Here is a 20629-nt window from a genome sequence, read left to right on the forward strand (position 1 = left end):
CGGACCAAACGTAGAGATTATTACTGTATTTAGACAGAAAATATAGGTATGAGGTACCTACTTAGCACATCAAAATTTCATAGTTGGTCATATGCCAAAGGCTATCTTCACATTACTCAGACTTGTGTCAATTTTTGAAGTTCAAAGGAAGCCAGGATTTGCAGACATGGGGAAGCATTACATAAGTTCAAGTAATTTCTTGATTTGTTCAAGCTGTCATAAAAGGTTTGATCCACCAGCACCAGGAGGTGATCCACCGCTACAAAGTTCCCTTTATGAAGGGAGCTGTTAATGTCCATGTTTTAATGCAAAGCATTGAGAGCACTAAGAGTCATTCTGCTGCTGGCTTGCTGTGAGACCCTAGGCAAGTCATTTAAATCCAATATGCTTTTAATAAAAATGAGCATATTACATGAAAGAACACTTCAAGATCCTTAAGTAGTGGGTAAATGCAAATTATTAGTGGTAATTCTCATTAACATTAGTAAAGATGTTCATTAGATGTTCAAGGAGTTTGATAGGAGATGAATCCTTTAGGTGACGTGATTGCCTGCAGGACCCAGGAATTATATCTGGTGACCCAGAAGTTTCCTTCCTGTGTTTGCAATAAGGAAACCTGAGAATTACAAAAAAATTAAAATACATCATAATCCTCCACCTCTTCCTTTTAATTCTGGTTTGTAAACCGCATGAACCAGTGGATAGCAACATAATTTAATACTAGCAGTGATCTTGCAGATCAGAACAGAGTGATTTGTAGGCATTTTGGAAGCCTTGGCCAACCTTGTAGTTCCATCCTCCCAATACTTCTCCAAAGTACAGATAGTTTTAATAAAGAAATCTATGCTATTTCCTGCTCATACTAATTCTGGTAAAAAGTGGTTTGTTTTGATGAACATATCTATCCTTCCTCATGGAAACCTAGTGCTTGGATATAAAGAGGATTGCCTAGCTCCACCCTGCTGGCTGCTTTGCTGTGCTCAGTGAACTTTGTTGGGTGGGTCAGGGAGTAAATACCATACATTCATCCACTGATTGTTTGTCATGTTCTGAAACTGCACCACGAGTATTATTGCGTCAGTTCCTGAGCTCTTTGAAATATCGAGCTCTCTGAAGCCAAGCCTGGTTACTTGGCTTCACTATCGTCTTCTGAGTATCACATTTTACCTTGGTTCCCAGTTGTTCACTAGGCAACACATTCTTCAGTGTATATTCCCTTTTTTGTGGCCTTTTGTCCTTTCTGAAGACTTTTGCCATCCTTTTTTTCTTCTCCTCACTGTTCTGGAAGTATAAATGTCAATGAAAAGGTGTCACTGAACTTTCTCTTTCAGTATTTTTTGAGTGGCTATTTATTGTCCAAGTGAAAGATTATTCAGGCACTTTTAATGCCAGCATTCAGCATATTAATTGAGACAGAAGCCTTAACTCTGATTTTTGCTGACCTCCTTACTAGCTGCTCTCATCAATAGGCACAGCAGCCTTAACACAAAACCCACGCTTGTGTTACTTGCTTAGGTCATAACCCAATTTGCACTGTAACCAACAGAAGTATTTCCACTGAGTTCAGCTGGGCTATACCTTCAGCATTAAATCCAGAGCATCTTTACTTGTTCTCACTGTGTTAGCAGTATCTCATCAAGTGCCTGTCTTTGCTCACTGCTTCAGGCAGCCCATCTGGCTGTTTGGTCAGTTGAAGCAGAGGTAACTGTCCTGGGAAGAGTGTAGTTCTCACTGAGCTGTGGTCTGAAGCAGCTGCTCCAAATGTTGTTTCAGCTCCTTCTTATCTCCTGATTTTCTGCAAACCATATTTTCAAGGACAGATTTCATGCCATTTTCAAAGCTGTTCATGCATAGTAGGCTCAGCTTGGTTTGCGTCCAAAAGTCTTTAAAATCAAGAGAACACCCTGAAACCCAAATATAAAATTTTAAGTATTAGGGACATTGATTTCTTAATGAATTAGGGACTATTGTCCTGTCCATCCTTTCACTCTTTTCAGATGCTTCATCATATTTGTTAGGATATCAGACAGCTTATTCATTGATTGTAGGGATGGGCAAACAAGATCAACTGTAACAGTTTCACCTATATTTTGAGTATTTTGTAGAAGCCAGGGTTATGTTCATCCCTGTGGTTGCCCTTTACAAAGAGTATTCCAAACTTGCATGTCTCTGATTCTGTTCTCCTTGTAGTTATCAGTGTCATTGAGGCCAGAATTTGGTTTTTCCTTATTACAGCATAATGGTTAATACAGTTGTGCTGAACTTCTGAATTTTACTGTATCCAAATAAGCATCAAAAAAAGTTCAGATGTTCTTATGACCTGGGCCTCATGAAAACTGACATTTCTGTCTTGCTTATCTCTGGCTCCCAGGGGACCTGGAGTCCCTCAGGCCAGGCCTCAGGCATGCCCTCAGACTGACAGAAACTTTTCTTACTAACCAAGAGAGACTCAATGTAAAATGTCAAAAGAAGAACCACACCCCCCAGTCTGTTCTGAGAGGTGCTACCTACACGTGAGGCTTCCTAAACCACTCAGAAATGCAGAGCATCTCTTCAGATTCAGACAAAACAAAAAAATGCAAGAACAGCAGAGCTAGAAATAGATTAATCCCTTGGGGCAGATGCAATCCAACTTGCTTCGTCAGCTGTTTCTCCTGCTTCTCACCTGCCAATGCTGAAAGCCCACCATTGAATTGTGAGCTCTTAACAATCTAGTGTTTTCTTAGAAGAACATCCCTACGCCTGTGATTTTTGTCCCTGTAGTTGTTCCACAATGTGTTTGGATTGCCTGCAAAGTTATAACCCGAAAATAAACAAAAGCATATCTCACTTTAATGTCCTAATTTATAGCCAAAATAATTGAGATTGTGGCTCCTTTACCACCATCAGCAATGCATGGATCCACTTCTGTGATTCTCATATAGGTACAATGAGAGCTGGAGGATCTGAACTCTTGCCAGTGTATAGGGTGAATAGAAGGTAGCTGAGATAATCCAAGAAACAGCTGACACAGTCACAAGATTTGCCCATCCATCTGCTAGCTACTGTTCTTCCTCAAACTAAATTTCTTATCTCTGCAGTGCCACTGAAGAGCAAGATAAAGACTATTGATGGTCGGAGTCTGGGCACACCATGTTGATCAGAGTAACCAAGATAGGACCCTGGAGGTCTATGAAACTAATGGCAGAGATTAAGCGAGCCCAGAGAACAGAAATTACACTGCATGACTGTGCACCTTCTCCAAGTGACTAGATATTACTCCTTGTTTCATAGCATTCTTGGTCTATACTCATATTTTCCAACAAATAACGTGCAGTTTTTTCATTTGCCAGCTTTTTATGGAAGACTGACAATTGTTTTTCTCCACACTGGGAGCTAATGTTCATATATTCCAAAACAGGAGACAACATCAAAGGGTGCTGACCCAACAAGCCCTGATAAGTCTGCACAGGTAGAAAATACCTCTACACATTCCCAGGCTTTCCAAGTGCAGTGAGCTCATTTCAGGAGCTCAAGGTGACCCCCAACTGTATCTGACCAGTTTACAGATTGTTTTTCTAATCTTGTAGTCTTTCTAATCTATCTCGCTCAGTCTAAACAGCATTCTTACTGCTGTAGAGCAAAACCATTAATTAATATTGCCATAACAAATTAGTAATAGAGGGGTGCTTGGATTTCAAATGGACCTAGATTAAAAAAGAACAGGTGTGAAAATCACATTCACTCCACTTTGCAATGGCTTAACACTGCTGTTGCTGGTACACATCCAGAGCCTCCAAGCAGTAGATCCTAGTTTATTTATTGAAAACTTTGTGGTTTGTGTGTGTATCATCAAAAAGAAGCAGGGGCTTGTTTCTTTGGCAAATAAAGCTAACCATTTGAACCCAGTTAAATCCCCTATTTGCCAAAAGCTGTATTTGTAGGCCAAAGCAACCCCGGTATCCCCTTTGTAATTATTCTTTACCCTGAGCAAGTAAGGAATTGCTGCCACCTCACTTCAGTGTCACCTTGGTGAGCAGCATCACAGCAAGAACAACAACCATGTCAGGGAAAGCCCCGCGCCCCACACATCTCATCCACTTCCCGCCAGAAACCTGTTTCTCTGCATTGCTAACAGGTTAATTTTCTTGCAGTATTAATTGTTTCTGCCTCCTTCACTTTATTTCTCTCACTGTCCTCATTTGCCACCTTCCTTGCAGCCATAGCCTCTCGCCTGTGTCGCAATTAACCCAAGGCTGAGTTTGGCAGTGATAGATTTGACTTCAGTGTGAAGAGAGACAGCACATAGAGCTGGCATTGAGCTTTGAGTGGCTGTTCCAGCATGTTTCTGAGAAAAGCTTTGTCTGGATGAGTGACCAAGTACAATTTTTTATAACCTCTGTTTTCTCCTGCACAAAAAGAAACAGCTGATAGGTGTGTGTGTAGCTCCTGACAGTGAGATGCAAGGAAGGGAAATGATGGGGACTGGATAGATATCTCTGCAATACAAATAATGTTTACTTTTCAACCATCTATTTCTGACTCTGTAGGTGGGGAAGGTTGTTTTTTATAATCAGAGCAATAAGCACTTGAGACATTCATAAGATTACAATTTCTTAAGCAAAACAACAGCCAAAGAAGCAATTCAGAGGCACAACATTAGTGCACTGGATACTATTATTATTGTGGCTGTTAATAAGATTGCAGTCACTTCTAGGCTCACAGTTAGAGGAGCCAGGACCACCCTCCTCACCTCTCCTGCAGGTCTAACATAAAAGATTGTTATTGCCTTGGAAAGATTACAGCTTGAGTCTTAGATGAAAAAATTACCATGTTTTAATTTATATAATCCATGCAAGATCAAAGGGAGATGCAGAAGGGCTACCTACATGGAATAATGGGAAACAAATTAATAGCGTAGAAAGGATTCCATTTGCCTGCTCTTATAGCATCAGCACATATGTGCAGACGTATTAAGGGGTTTGCTTTTGAAAACCCATCATCACTGCATATTATTTGGCATCAGCTGGGCTACAGTAATGCTCCAGCTATCTACTGTGGGGAGAAGTGTCTGAGTTGTCATATCTATCTCCACACTCCATACATCTCTCTTTTGCACCTCAGTTGCTATACCTTGTAACTCCCTGCTCCCTCCCAGCCATAGATAACTCCAGCATCCCCAAAAGATTCCCTTGCACTTATTTTTAAGTCCTGCATGATACAGTGTCTGCTCAGGGCTTTCAGAGCACTAGGTAAGCTAAGCAAAACTCTTCTAATGGATGTGTAAAAGTGTAAATATACCACTTACCTCATTAATAATACTTAGAAGAGCTCTAATACTGGCAATAATTACTTAATGAATGACTGATCTTCATTTGCAGAAGTGAAAAATAATGTTAATATCTTGAAGGAAAAAAATCTTTAAGGCTGAAAGGTGTTTTTCTCTAGTGCATACATACTTACATATTTTAATTTTATAGCAACCCAAAATAAAAATAGCTAATTTTGCTTTATAAATATTCCACTGTGAATACAGTGATTTAGAGTGGAATGGATCTGATTCAGCCATCTGACTTGGCTACTGGCTACTTATTTAGTTATGAATACTGCATACCTTCTATATATCCACAGAACCAGCATTTGATTTCTCTCTTCAATCTAGATTGCTTATTAAACATGGCTAGTGAGACACAGCATGGCTTCTGCTGACTTCTGCTGTTTAGCACAATGAAACAGCCTTACCTATCCAGGAAACTGATGGTGTGGATCTGATTTGTGAAGAATTATTATTTGTGCAACCCATTATGCTGAGACAGTTTGTGCGGCATGATTAGGGCTCCAGCAACAAGCAGAGCTAGATAGTACATGAAAGCTGAATCCCAGTCTGGTGTCATCCACACATAAAACTTCCTTCTAAACCAGACACTTTCCCAGCTGTCAGAGTCGCCTTTGTTGCTGTCTGGCTTTGTAAGTGAGCTAGGGACACTTCAAAAAGCTCCCGGCAAGCTGGACCTCATTAGAACTCCCGCTTCGTCCTGGACTTTCATCCTGACATTGTTTATGATGCTTCATTATTATCTGCTTAATACAAGCCATGATCGTTCTGCTCCGCTAAATGGAGCTGTAGTACAAGTGCCTGGAGTGAATTTTTCTTTGGTTGAGTTCCATGCAAAAGCTTCTCCATCTGAGCTGGAGTGTTACAGTCGTGCCAAAACCACGTTCTTTATCTATTGTCATCTGTAGTCACAACTAGGAAGCTTTAATTATTCAAACAGATTTTTCCTTCTGTGTGCGGAGTATCAGAAGCAAGCTCCTGCTATTTATTTTACGATGACTACCTCCCTCTTGTGGTCCTTGTGCCAGCCGTGTGGCAGGCAGATTATTGCAATGCAAGGGAAAGATTAATAGGAACAAATGCCAAAGGGGTGGGAAGGCAGCAGCTCCGAGCCTCCACTTCCCCCCTTGATGCTGCTGAGAAGCCCAGGGTGGCACGCAGCAGAGGGACCCCTCTCGTCCTGCTGACTAACAGGGACCATCTTTGTCCATTTAATTTTATTGCATCCGTTAGCCTTTAAATAGTGCACTTGTATAGTAGCTTTGGAGAAAATCGTCTCTCCTGCCCCTTTCTCTCAGCTGAACTGCTCATGCATACTGCAGTGTGAAGGGATTATGTACACACACACGTATATAAAATAGTATGCATGCCATAAAATTCAATAGGTGGAATATATTTAGGACTTAATCTTAGGATTGTTGAGAATTAATGGACAGAATAGACTTTATACTTGTTATAATGGATGTAAAATGTGATTTATATATTTAGAGATTTATACAACCAAACAAAAGCAGAGAATTGGCTCATGTTTATTGAGAGAGTAAAATCCTCTGTTGTTCATTTAGTTCTTTATTTAGATGAACATCTTACATGTGAGTTTGGATCTCTAATGGGAGCAAAAATCAGAGCAAGGTTTTTTTTTCTATTTTCACATCTATTTATGAACTTTTATTACAATAAAATATATTTACAAACCCTTGAGAAATAGAAATGGGAGATAATTATGCATATTCACTGGGAAAGTGGGGAAAATACCCATCTCCTTTCATCAAAAAGTTTTATTCAATGAAAACAATCAACATTATCTGTGTCTTGCGATACTCATCAGCTTCTTACACTCAGTTCTAAGACACATAAAATGTTTCCTCCTCTATCTTAAATACTTCAATATTGTATTTAGACAAATTCATGTTGCTTTTGCATCCTCTCTAGTTTTCTAATTGATAAGCCAGGGTTTACCTCCAAGAAAACTAGACATTTCCTGTTTGGCTTCTGAAACAGAGTAGACATTTAATATGAAATCACCTAAGCATGATTGCTCTTAACCTACTTGTCATCACATCCATTGCAGACACCAGACACATAATCAAACCTAAGTTCAGACAACAGTAGCTTAAAATCAGTGCTACACTCAGATGTCACCCAAATGTGCTCATGCTACTTACGTCACACTGATTTCCTTCTCTGATGGTTCTTCTCACTCTTTTTATCCAGCTCACCTTTTAAAAACTAAAAGTGGAAGGAGAACATTCCCTAAACAAACACAGTCAAATTAATGAAATTAATGACTTTTGGATTGTTCAGAGAAATAGCCTAAGCATCCCATTATTTCTAGATTCTTCTGTTCATCTACTTTCATCGTTGACTTCATATTTTAGGCCATCTTCTATGGACTGGGTACTATTAAACATGGAAATTATTGCGATTAACTCATTTCCCTCCTTTGTGGGTCATTGTTTTATTAGGTTAAACACAAGAAATAATATGAGTCTCCAAGGTCTTGCAGGGAGGTTGAAGTCGGCAACAGTGGGTTCATTTCTTGTTTCATAATTAGTTTTTTTCTAAATCAACCCTGCCCTATACTTCTAAGGAATAATTCTCTCAGGCATATTGGAAAATAAATGCATAAATCCTAAATCAGCTCACTCTTTTCTTCCACTCTCCTTGACACACACAGCATTCTAACACTCAATGCCTTATGACCCTTCTACACTCATCATATGAACAACTGTTCATAACAACACCATAAATATACTGTCAGGACTTGGGTCGTCCTGGTCATTACAGAGGTGCAGAAACTGAACATGATTCTTTAAACCTGATGCAGCTACACAGAAACTCCCTACAAACCAAAGCAGTGACCATCAACATACAGCAGCCAAAAAAGCTGAGCTAGAAAAGAATAGGGAGCAGTGGTTGATAACACAACAGGCATAAAAGCAAGTTCCTTGAAGGCTCATGCTTATGGCAGCAGTGAGAGGCAGATAACCTGACTGATGCACACCAAAAGATGCAAATCAGAGCCACATTGAAGTTTTTGTGGCTGGGTATCAGCAACTAAGATGAAAATGGAAACAGATCACATAGCTGTTAAAACTGTTCCCCAAGCCGTAAGTTAGCAACTGCACCACTTAGAAAACAGCACGATTCATCCAAGATAGTGTCCTATAATAATGTTTATAGCAACTCGTAACATGATAACATGGAGAGAAGAGGAATGGCCCATGAGGTGGAAAACACCTTCACAGATGCTAAAGGTAGTTATCAGTTCTTACCCAAGCAAAACAAAAAAGCCCTGGCATTCCTATGGATTGTATGGATCGATGAGCTTGAAGCATAGCTCAAGGGTTTTACTACTCCCAGCCAGGACTGACAACACATTAGAACACTGTCATATTTTGCTGCCTTTTATGGCATTGCCTTCACTGAAAGAGGGGTGAGGCATTGGAACAGGCTGACCAGGGAGGTGGTAGAGGCACCATCCCTGGAGATGTTAAAAAACTGGATAGACGTGGTGCTGAGGGAGATGTTTTAGTGGTCACAGGGATGTAGGGCTGATGGGTGGACTTGATGATGTTAAATGTCTTTTCCAACCTCAATGATTCTGTGATTCTATGTTCTTCCTTCAGTGCCCAGCTCAAGACTACTCAGGACTTTTTCCTATATAGAGTTACATAGACATAACCAGGACAGTAGTCATGAGTTCTTAACACAAAGGTATCTTTGCCTATTATGTACTTCAAAAATGCACCCTTTTCAGTGCCGCAGCACATTCCTGCTTAGTATAATTCATAAACATCTGTCTGGCTCTTTAATGGTTTTGGCCATACCTGGTACACATCAACATGTACTTTGGCAAGTACGTCAGCATGGCTGGAGGAGTCTGTGTATTGTATTTGTCTTTCTACTGGGTGCTGACTTCTGATTAGAGAACACAACAAGACATGATAAAATTACTTATTTGCTAAATAAGCAGACTATATTTTACTCAAATTCACAAAAAAGTTTCAAAAAAAACGAAACACAAAATATTGTCATATGAAGCCTTAGGTAGAAAATAGGTTTTTCCCTTCCTTTATTCTTTTTTTGTAAGATATTTCTGGTCATGATCATCATAATTGTCCTGATAGAAGATGCCCTCTGCTTTTCCAGGGCAAGAATGTTTAGCTGTATGTTTTACGTTTTGACTTTGAGTGAAATCATAGTACAAGAGGGATGAGATTGCTGCTGTCACCACATTCTGGAGAGCAATGACTGGAAGAAATTAATAGCATTCCTCAAAACACTGACAAGCTACACTACATAAATTTTCCTTTTAAATCCTCTATTCATAAAAAAAGAAAGTAACGTCACTTTCAGAGGTATGAGTCTTTGATGTAGATATTTTGAAATTTTTCCCTCTAGATAGGCAGGAGCCTAAAATGAAAGTAAAGTTACAGAAAATTAAGTCTTTGCTTGCATCTTTTCTTAGAGGTTTGTGAACTTAGAGAGATCTTAAGCCATCCCTCTCTCAAAAAGAGAAGAAAAGAAAAAACTACAGTCTCCCTTATATATCAAAATGAAGCAAACAAGCCAAGCTAGAAAGTATTTACAGGCATATTGACATCCTTGCCATGTAAATGAGCTGAAATTAAGCAGACATCTGAGCAAAGCATCCTTGTGGCAGAGTGGGAGCGACTCGTGTAAATCCAAATGATCTGCTGGTGAGCCCTCGATGGCAACAGGTCACCAGATAAACATCAGTGAGGCTGAACTGGGCAGCAGGAGAAGTGTTGCAAAGATGAGCTGGGAAAAAAAAAAAAAAAAAAAAAAAAAAAAGGGTTTCCAGGCTGCCTTTGACAGAAATTGATCTGAACAAATTAAACACACGTGCTATAGTGGTTAGCAGCCACTTTTTTTTTTTTCTCCTTCTCCCTCTCAGCCAGCAGGGAATCAGCACAGCTGGTTTGCAGTTCCTCAGCAGCAGCATCTGTGTGCAAGCAGGGCTGCTCGAGCCGCAGACCTGAGGGGCTACTTGGCCGGGTCAGGAACAGAAGTTTAAAATACAGAAATTACTCTGTTTAGCAACTGGAGACAGTTTTTGTTGGGGTGAGAAGCAGAATTGACACCACTGGTGAAAAACAGGGAAAAACCTTAAGTCTAGGAAGGAAACTGATTGAGTTATAGCACAGTCCTGAAGTGAAATCCTTGCAAAGTAAATGTAGGGAGATGCTTTGATGGTAGCTGTGAGCTGTGTTTTGCTACCCGTGCCACGTACTGTGTTCTGGGAGCTTATTTCTTTGCATATATACTTGCTAGCATTACAAATACTAAAAATCCTTTTTGTGGTTGGGAAATTAAGGTGAATAACTGAACCAACATAAACTAAATTCCTCTGATAAATTTGGGCATGAAGCCACCAAACAATGTGGGAAGCTAATACCTTTATTCCATATTCCTGCAGGCATAAACCAGGGCAGAATTTGAACCTGTGGATTTATAGCGAATAAAATATCAAACTTACCCTGAAATATGTTGCAGCTGATTCTCATTCCATCATGCAGCTGATAAATAGCTAATCTCCAGTTCAGGCCTCTCTATTTAAATAAGCACAGTAAAAAGTTTAGCTATCTCTGACTGAACTACTTCAGCTGAATGTCCTTAGTTCACTGCTTCTGGCCCCTATGAAATGCAATTCAGATAAAGTCTGGTTCCTACTAGCATTTGTTTCTCTCTTGACACAGTGGGTATCTGCTCCTGCTAAAAGCTCTCAGACTGAAAGAAAAACCTACTGGAAAATACATTATTTAGTAAGCATATCTAAGCATCCCTAATATTAGCAGAACAGAGAATTTCTTCTGTGTTAACTGTTTAAAAATATTTTTCCCTCTACGGGCAGTCCCACGCCCAACATTAAAACTGATGATTTTGCAGAGTTGGGACCAGAAAAAATAAAAAAAAAAAAAAAAAAAAAAGATGATTTTTAGGGGGGGGGACCAAAAAAAAAAAAAAAAAAAAAAAAAAAAGAGAGACTACATCTTTCCCTGGAGCACAAAAGACAAGAAAGAGCTGTGAGACACCCTCAGTTTTCTGCACATTCTGCTTGCTCGCTCATCTGCTTTATGAGCTGCCTTTTGCCCCAACAGTGCCAGGCAGCTGTTGGCTTCACACCCCAGAGGTCATGGCACGGCCACCCATGGCACAGGGTCACACACAGCTTCCAAAGTCCTAGGCCTTAATTGCCTTTCCTGGATCTCATTCTTCTGTTGCCAGTTTCCACTTTCCTTTCTGACACTCCTGTTATTCCGAACAGTCTCCTCTCTTCCAGCATGCCCCATCCAGGCAGGAGCAGGCTGGTGTAAGAAATAAGGAAGCAGCTGTGAGAACTTGGTAAGATTTTAGGTCAAATGTTAGGTGCTCCACCATTGTGATAATTGCCTGCATTAGAGCACATTAACACAATTGCACTTGCAGCTTATCAACAGTGATCTGGGCAGAGGCACAAAATCAAGTGCAATAATAATACACATGTATGAAAAACAGCATGATTGCTACCTAATTAACTAATAACGGGTTACTGAGTTAAAAGGCGAGTATTTGGAGCTAAATGTGTCCTTGACAACACTAACAGGATTGGTTTAGCACTGATTGTATTTTACAATAAGACATATAAGTGCAAATAATTGCTTCCACTATATCATGGAATTAGTTCCATGACAGTGCAGCTGATTACTTCAAGGTCTTGTCTGTGTTTTGTAGCTGCAAAATCTGCTACCATTTTGCACCTTGCTAACTAGTAGCAAAACACTCTTGTCTGTTTACACATATTGCATGCAATGTAGCAGGAGAAGCAGAATCAATACTGTAGATGTATACAGTACCTGTATCACAAAGGTTACCGGGCTCAGAAAATAGCTGATGAAGACTTGAGGTAATGAGCTGAAACATCCTGAAAGTAATTCCTAGCAGCACTAAAGACAATGATATAACTTTGCCTGACGTGGGTAATTCTCTGCAGACTGAGGGAAGCATAATTTTTTCTGGAAGGAAGTTTTGTGGTCCACTGAGAGTTTGAGTGAGATATGGGGTATACCTTACAAGTGAGGAATGGGTCATAACTCAGGAGAGGTGGAACCTAAATGAAGTCACAGAGGTCATTCTTACTTTATCATGGGGGGAAATACACCCTATATATCACTCAGCCTTTTCATATATTTAGTTACTGGGATAGTTGTTGGTACAACAAATTGTTTATGTTTGTTTTTTTTTTCATCTTGTACTTCATTAAAGTTTTTGAAACAACTAAAAACAATTGCAGCGGGGCCATTTGACCTGTGAATCCAAACCTAGGCTTTCTTACAGATGAGTTTAATGGAATATATGGGAACTCTCATCATTCATTTAGAGTATGGAGCTATTGGTTAAACATTTTTGTTCTATTTCAGCATTTTTTTTGCTGCTGCTGCAGTGCATATGCTAGAAGGGTCAATGAAGCAGTCAGAAAAGTTTTCCCATCCTTTTATCTTCCTTCATGGTAACAGCCATTCATGTGATGATGTTTCTGCTGAAGATATTTCTGTGCATGTTTTCAGGCTACTTTCCTAACTAAAATGACTTTCTCTGATCAGCTTTCTGCTGCTCCTATTAATCCTTGAGACTGTTCAACTATCTCAGATAGCAGCAGATATCTCAAGACACTCAGTCTCTATATCTATATGATGGAAAATGGAGGCTTGTAGAAATAAGAGCAACCCAAACTAGTCTTACACAGAGCACGATTGAGTTATGGCCAAGGCAGCAGCCAGCACACCAGGCAGCATGTTGGCAAGACATACTGGTCCTGTTTCTTTTCTTCATATCATAGAGAGCCTGTGAGTTCTCTTTTTTAGAAGTATGAGTCTATTTGAGCCTTCAGAGTCACTGAGGATGTAAAAAGACTCTTGGGCTTAGTAGGCTGCAAGCTGCATGTTATCAAACTATGGCTGCATGTTATCAAAATATTTCTTAATTAAAGACTACACAATTAATTGAATTGGTGTAATAATGATATTGCTGTGGCTGTGACCTGAAACAGGTTTTGATATGATGCATTTCTGTTTGTTCCCTTTGGGAAACAGCTGACATTTTCACTTAAAATGGAATTCTCCAAGGTGGGGTGGGAGTGGTGTAAAATTGTGGGCATCTAGCAGCCTCACAGAACACCTATTCCTGACCTCAGCATCAGGCAGGAATCCTTTTGCTGGCAGTACATCTTTGATCCAGAATTCGAGGGTACCACAGGTTTGGCAATGCCAAGCTGCCCCTGTACCAAGCACATGAGCTCACATAAGTGTGTATGTGCACACCCAGAGTTGGTGCAAAAGCCTCTCCTGCTGCATCTTGACAGCTCTCTCCTCCCTCACCAGCCCTGAGAAAGCTGGAAGAGAAGTACTGGCATTTGCTGCAAACATGGCGTGGGTGGGATGTCAGAGCACCACTACAGTGGCACCAAGTCTCTGCATGTCCTCTTGGGGTAGCCTGGCTGCCTGGACACCTCACGGATTCTATAGTGTTACACTGCATCCAGAAGTCTGTTTTCTGTAACACATATGTGGGCACTCTAGTATCAATTAGCTGTCAATGCAGGAATACACAATACGAGGAGGAGGCAGGTTTCTATCATGTGTGTTTGGACTTCACTGTACTAATTAATTTTGTTAATGGAGAATATTTTCCTCTTTTATGAGACCTGTGGGTTTCTCCCGTTAAACAGTACAGAACAAAGCAGCAGGTGACATTGCAGTAACCACTGGGGCACAGTCCCAGTGATCCAGTGGAAGTGCATGCTAATGAGTTCCCTGTGGATGACAAGGCTGAGCCCATGGAATGGTCTGGGACAAGACTAGGAAGGGCAAATATGAGGGCAGTCATCTCAGTGCTTGTTTGGTGGGGCCAAGGGAACAGGAAAGATAAAAGCAAAATTTGTTTTGTTTGTACCTATGTTGGTAGCCAAAAATTTATCATCTGAGTTTAAATGCTTTCTTATAACAGCTGTGAACAACTTCACTGTTTTTCAGTGCTGTATGTTCCCATTTCAAGGGACTATTAGGGATCCTAACAAAGCTGATTTTCCTTCTCTCAAATAGTAAGACAAACTCAGATATGGCATGGTTAAATGCTCCTTTTTTTCTAACATACCTGGTTCTGATTTCTGAGGGGTTTCATTAGCAAAAAGCAGAAGACTGAGGAATGTTTAAGAAGTTCAGCTGCATACTAGGAATGTAGTAATTGTGTCAGATGTCTGTTGATGAGTCTACTATGGTACATTTGTTATAGGATAAATGGGGCAGGTGCTAAAATCCTTACTTAGCAACACTGCAGCCAAGCAGTGTTGACACTGGATTAAACAGAAGCATGTGTTGTGCTTGGCAGCTGTGAAAGGGGGCAGTCTGTGATGCATCGAGGGGCTTGTGTGCAGTATTTCAAGACATGACTGTGCCAGTGTTAGGAAGAAACTGAGTAAATGGGTGTACTGGTTTTGGCTAGAATTGAGTTAATTTTCTTCATAGCAGCTCATATGGGTTTATGTTTTGAATCTGTGACCAGAACAGTGTTGATAATACAGGGATGTTTTAGCAATTGCTGAGCAGTGCCTACACAGCATCGAGGCCTTCTCTGTTTCTCACCCTATACCACCAGCGAGAAGGCTGGAGGTGAGCAAGAAGCTGGGAGGGGACACAGCAGGAACAGCTGACCACAAGTGACTAACAGGTATTCCATAGGAAACGATGTCATGCTCAGCAATAACAGCTGGGAGACATTCAGAGTTAGGGCATTAATAGTAGACCTATGAAACTGTCTTTATCTCAAAACTATGAGTTTTCTCACCTTTACCCTTATGTCCCCCATCCAGCCATAAGGGAAGGAAGGAGCAGCTTGTGGGGCTGAGCTGCCTGCTGGGGTTTAACCACCATGGTGGGTAACACTGGGACAGGACTGTGGGAAGTATGCAAAGGCACCATTTATGAATCTATGTTGACATACTGGTTTCCATTGAAGCCAGTGGCAAAAGTTTGTTGGGTACAGGTTCCACGTTAGAGAACAATATTTAGGGAATATTTGGAAAGGACTGAGATACTACAATTTAAAAACCACATTGATGGCTGTTTTCATATAGCTGGCTGGTTTCCATTCATACCATGAGGGGCTAATCAATAAAGCATAATTATCTCCTCTGGTTATACGGTGATGCTTGTTCCCAGTCTGAATCAAGAACTATTGAAAGGCCATATGAGGAAGACCTGAACGTGAGTGTCAGGATCAATTTAGAGTTTAAATTGCCTATAATGGCTTTTTATGTCAATGCAGATATCTTTGACTGGCCTAAAGAGATGGTGACACAAAAGTAACTGGTTGTATCACCAACTGGCTTTGCTTTTGTAATTTAAAAGGTTTTTGTTAACTAAAAACCTAGGCAAGAAGAGAAGCATAGTACTAAATACAGCACTTGCTGCCACAGCTTCAGACGTTTTTATTTATTTTACCTTTCTTTTCTCCCTGTTTGTTGTCAAAAAATGCAAATACAAAAAAAAAAAAAAAATAAAATTAAAAAGGAAATATCTTGAAGACATTAAGCTGGTCATAAAAGTTTTGATCAAAGGAATCACGTAACAGCAGACCTTAGAAGGAATCTCTGAAGGTCACCTAGCCCAGCCCCTGCTCAAGCAAGATCAGCTACAACAGATTGTTCAGGTTTTGTCCAGTTATATTTTTAATATGGTCAAAGTTGGAGACTCCACAACCTCTCTGGGTAGCCTGTTACAGTGTTTGGCCAGTGTTTTATTGTGTTCAGACTGAATTTCAGCTTTTTTAATTTGTGCCCATTACTTCTAGTCCTGTACCTGGGCACTACTGAGAATAGTCTGGTTCCCTTGCCTTTATTCCTTTCTATCAGGTATTTTTACACATTGATGAGATTCCTCTGAGCCTTCTCCTCTTCAGGATGGACAAGTCCAGCTCTTGCAGCCTCTCTTTGTATGAGAGATCCAGTATCTTAATCATCCTAGTGGCCCATTGTTGGCCTCACAGCAGTAGGTCCATCTCTGTGTTGCACTGAGGAGTCCAGCAGCGGACCCAGAACTCTAGATGTGCCTCACCAGTGCTGAGCAGAGGGGAAATACCACCTCCCTTGATCTGCTGGCCATGCTTTTGCTAATGCAGCCCTGGAGGCTGTTTGCTTTCTTTGCCATGAAGTCATTGGTGGTCCACAGTCAGCTTGTTGTCCAGTAAGATCCTGAGGTCCTTCTTAGCAAATCTGCTTGCCAGCTGGTTGGCCCCCAGCCTGTCTCTGCATGGGGTTGTGGCTCCCCAGGTGCAGGACGTGGAAGTTCTCCATGTTGAATTTTATGAGGTTCCTGTCAGCCCATTTCTTCAGCACGTCAAGGTCCCTCTGGATTGCAGCAAGACCCTCTGCTGGATCAGCCACTCCTCCTAGTGTTGTTATCACCAGCAAACTTGCTGAGGGTGCATTCTGCCCCATAATTCAGATCATTTATGAAGATGTTAATGACATTAGACCCGGTGTTGAGCCATGGAATACACCACTACTCACATGACTACAGCTGGACTTTTTGCCTCCATTCACAGCCCTCTGGTCCCAGTTGTTCAGGCAGTTTTCAGTCCACCTTAATGTCCATTAAGCTAACCTATGCATTGTCAGCTTGTCTATGATGATGCTATAGGAAAGGGTGTCCAAGGTTTTACCAAAGCCAAGGTAAACAACATCTACTGCTTCCCCTCAGCCACGAAGCCAGTGACCTCATTACCAAAGACTATGAGGTTGATCAAGCACAATTTCTCCTTCATAAATCAATGTGAACTGCTCCCCAGTCTCCTTCTTATCCCTCATGTTTGGAAATGCTTTCCAGGAAGATTTTGTCCACCACCTTTCCAGGGATGGAGTTAACGGTCTCAGACCTGTAGTTCTCAGAATCTTCCTTCTTGCCCTTCTTGAAGATAAGAATTATATTTGCTCTCTTCCAGTCTTCAGGAACTTCTACCAGTTGCCATGATCAGAAGCAGGACAGAGCAGGGTCTGGCAATTTGGAAAACCAAATTCCATTTTATTTTCCTCTGAGCTGCATGTTACTGAGCTAATTTCAGGAAAAGCTGCTGCAATGCTTTCATGGTCAGTGCTGTGCTACAAGCTGGATGAAGACATCAAAATGGTTCTTTTTTGCTTTAAAATCTTTGGGTCTGAAACTTTGTCAAGTCAAAAATAAACTGATATAAATTCATCACCTTTTTTGTAAGTTGATAATTTGCTCTAGCATGATTATTTGATATCCTAAACACTCTTGTTAATAATGCATGACAGGCAGCTGTGGTGGGAATGCTTCATGATTGCTTCTTATGCAATATCATGCTGGGATTGCAGACCCATGCTTTGCTGTTTAGGTTATCTGCACTTTAGACATGTTTTATTGCAGTACTTTGAAAAGGAGAATGGAACATTTTATCATATTTTCCTGCCAAACCCCTTGTGTCTATTTTTTTTCTTAAAGAATTGTTTTTATCATCTATCTTTTCCTGTGTATCACAGCCTTATCTTCACCTGTTAAGGGAAAAAATGGATGGACTTACAGCGTACAACAGACTGACAGCAAATCATAGCGTGGATGTTCTCTTCAGAATGACAGTTATACCCTAGACGGCATAGTGACTAAATAACTCATTGTGAGAAACTTCTTTTCACAGACAGTTGCTAAATTGAAGGTATTACCAAAACAGAACGTAAGAATTATTGCTTGCTCAATGGTCATTTTTCTTTAGGTAAGGATAGCCACCTCTTTTTTTTAAATTCTATTTTTTCCTTTTTTTTTTTTTTTCCTCCCTCTCTAAGAAACAAACTGAAATTACCATTCCAATCATCAGCATCATTACAGCACCATTATGGTTTATGCTGACCTAGTATTCTCAGTATAAATCCTGTTTTCCACCACAGGAGTTGTGAGATCAGGGTTCATTTGCAGTCCAGGCCTGTCTGGGGGAAAATCTTTTTTTATGCACTTTGAGGACTGAGTCTAGCCCTTTTAAAATTTACAGTAGAGCGACATAAAAGTGAATTATTTCAAATGCTTTCTAGTATTTCTCTTTCATTCCTGTAGCAAAGAAGCTAGATCTCAGTTTGAAGCTGAGGTTTTGCTAACATTTAATGGAAAATTACTACAGCAATGCATAGATTACAATCAACACATTCAGATGAACAGCTTAATTTAGTCAGAAAATGCCTAATTTTTCATAGTGAATAAACATTCTGAAAACTTTACTGTGTAAATACAGTACATAATCTTAGTACATAATCTCTTTATTAGAAAACCAGCAGCAGATCAGTAATGCAGATGAACATCTACCTATTTTAAGCTTGGTACTGACATAATAGATGAACAAAACAGTATCCACTAAAAAAAAATTAAAACCAAACTGCAGGAGTGCACTGGAATCTGCTGGAGACATAACACCCACAGTGAAGGTGTTCTGAAGCCTTTGCTTTGGCACAAGGACTGGATCTTTGCTGCCAGCAGAGCTGGGCATTGCTGAGGAGCTGCTGAGGGCGGCAATGCTTCCAACCAGCATGGCTGGCTCTGAAAGAGGAGGCCTGACCACAGCTCCAGCTCCAGTTAAGGCCCACACAGCATATATCAAGGGAGGAAAAATGTGCTTTTAAGCATATGTCCAACAGAGAGTCCACCATGCACTTGGGCAATTCTTTGGCATCATACAGAGCGGACTGGGAGCTCTGGAATTCCCTCTGGCTTCCCATGCCCAGGAGGTCCTCTCTGTGTGCCACCATGGTGAGCTTCACATAGAGGCCTTGGCTGCAGACAGAGCAGTTGTCAGCTCCTCAGCAGAAGAGGGATCCTACCTGCAGCATCCAAAAACAATCAGAATCCAATACAGCCCACTACCTGCCAAGGCAGAGCTAGATATTGGACAGGGCCTGCCAGTTAATTAAACTCTAACCCTGCTTATTACTCAATGGAAGACCTAGTTAAGGTCTTGCTGTGTAGCATAAGTCATCTCACATCGTCAAGATAGAGACTCCTTTTTTCACAAATAGTCTCATGGAAAAGACAGGGGGTAATGGGTACAAGTTATTCCTGGAGAGATTCCAATTGGACGCAAGATGAAAATATTTCATAATGAGAACAATCAGACATTGGAATTATTTTCCCTTAGAAATTGCTGTATTCCCCAACACTGGACACTTTTACGATTCAGCTGGACAGGGGCCTGGGCCATCTGCTCTAGGCTATGCTTTTGCTGAGAAAAGTTGAACCAGATGATCCTTGAGGTCCCTTCCAACCCGGTAGTCCATGGTGAACTGAATTTAGTCAGGTTCTGTTCCTATTGCCCATCCTGTGTTGGTTCAACAATGTCAGTCTGTTGGGACAGGGGTAGAAAGCAGATCTCCACAATCAGCTCTTGTGCTTGGAGGGTGTCTTCTCCATGGACACCAAGACAGTTCACACTGGGCAGTGGACTTTGCTTCATCAGGTTAGTGCTCAAACACACAAAAACCTGCACAGCAAAAAAACTGGAGTCATCCTCTGGACTAACTGAGCCTTGTCAGCCCAATTTCTGCTCTCCAGAGCCTGAAGGTGAAATTAGGATTGACTCTTAAAATGAAGGGAAAATGAAACAGGGAGGGAAAAAGCTTTCATTCCTATCTGCCTGCTGTCTTATAACTACATGACAATGACATGGCAGCACTTGGATTTGCACTGGTTTAGCTTCACACAGAGTTTAACAGCTGATTTAAATTCAGCAGCTGCAAGTTTTTTGTGTGGAGAAGACTCAAGCCTATAGGAAATCAATAGGTTCAGGCATTTCTGAAATCTTTCCTGTGCCAGCCAGTGTGAAATTCTCTAACACTGGGGGAAGTGGCTACATGAGGTGCAGGTCAACGCTGAATCAGGACAGCTGACCGATTCTGATAAAACCTATTTTCTGCCTTCCTTTTCACATGCCCCTCCTTTTAATTTTTAATATTTTTTTTTTCCAGATACCAGTGTTAAAAGGACATCAGAGTCCTAGTTTCATCTGCAAAGATTAGGGACAGAGAGAGATTGAGAGGGCTGTTAGCAAAACTGTCAAGAACGCAGAGCAGTTCAAGTGTAAAATATATTCACCTTCATTTTTTGCTGCTGATGGGTATAATAAGAAAATATTTTTCATTCATCCATCAAAAAAGTTAGAGCTTTTTACATGTATGTATGCTGAATGCACAATGTGATTTGGCATTAAAGCTTTAATTGTGTGCATTTCAGATGTAACCTGCTGGTAGCTCCACAACTG

The 20629-nt window shown here is 40.7% G+C and overlaps 1 protein-coding gene across 1 annotated transcript in view; it reads left to right on the forward strand.

Annotated features, from left to right (window-relative positions):
- Positions 1 to 20629, forward strand: part of ADARB2 (adenosine deaminase, RNA-specific, B2 (non-functional)) — a gene marked incomplete at its 5' end in the record, with an annotated part of 117790 nt that overhangs the window by 17260 nt on the left and 79901 nt on the right. The window lies entirely within an intron of this gene.

This window comes from Chaetura pelagica, unplaced genomic scaffold (genome assembly GCF_000747805.2).
Source record: "Chaetura pelagica isolate M959 unplaced genomic scaffold, ChaPel_1.0 scaffold17, whole genome shotgun sequence".
Taxonomy (NCBI): domain Eukaryota; kingdom Metazoa; phylum Chordata; class Aves; order Apodiformes; family Apodidae; genus Chaetura; species Chaetura pelagica.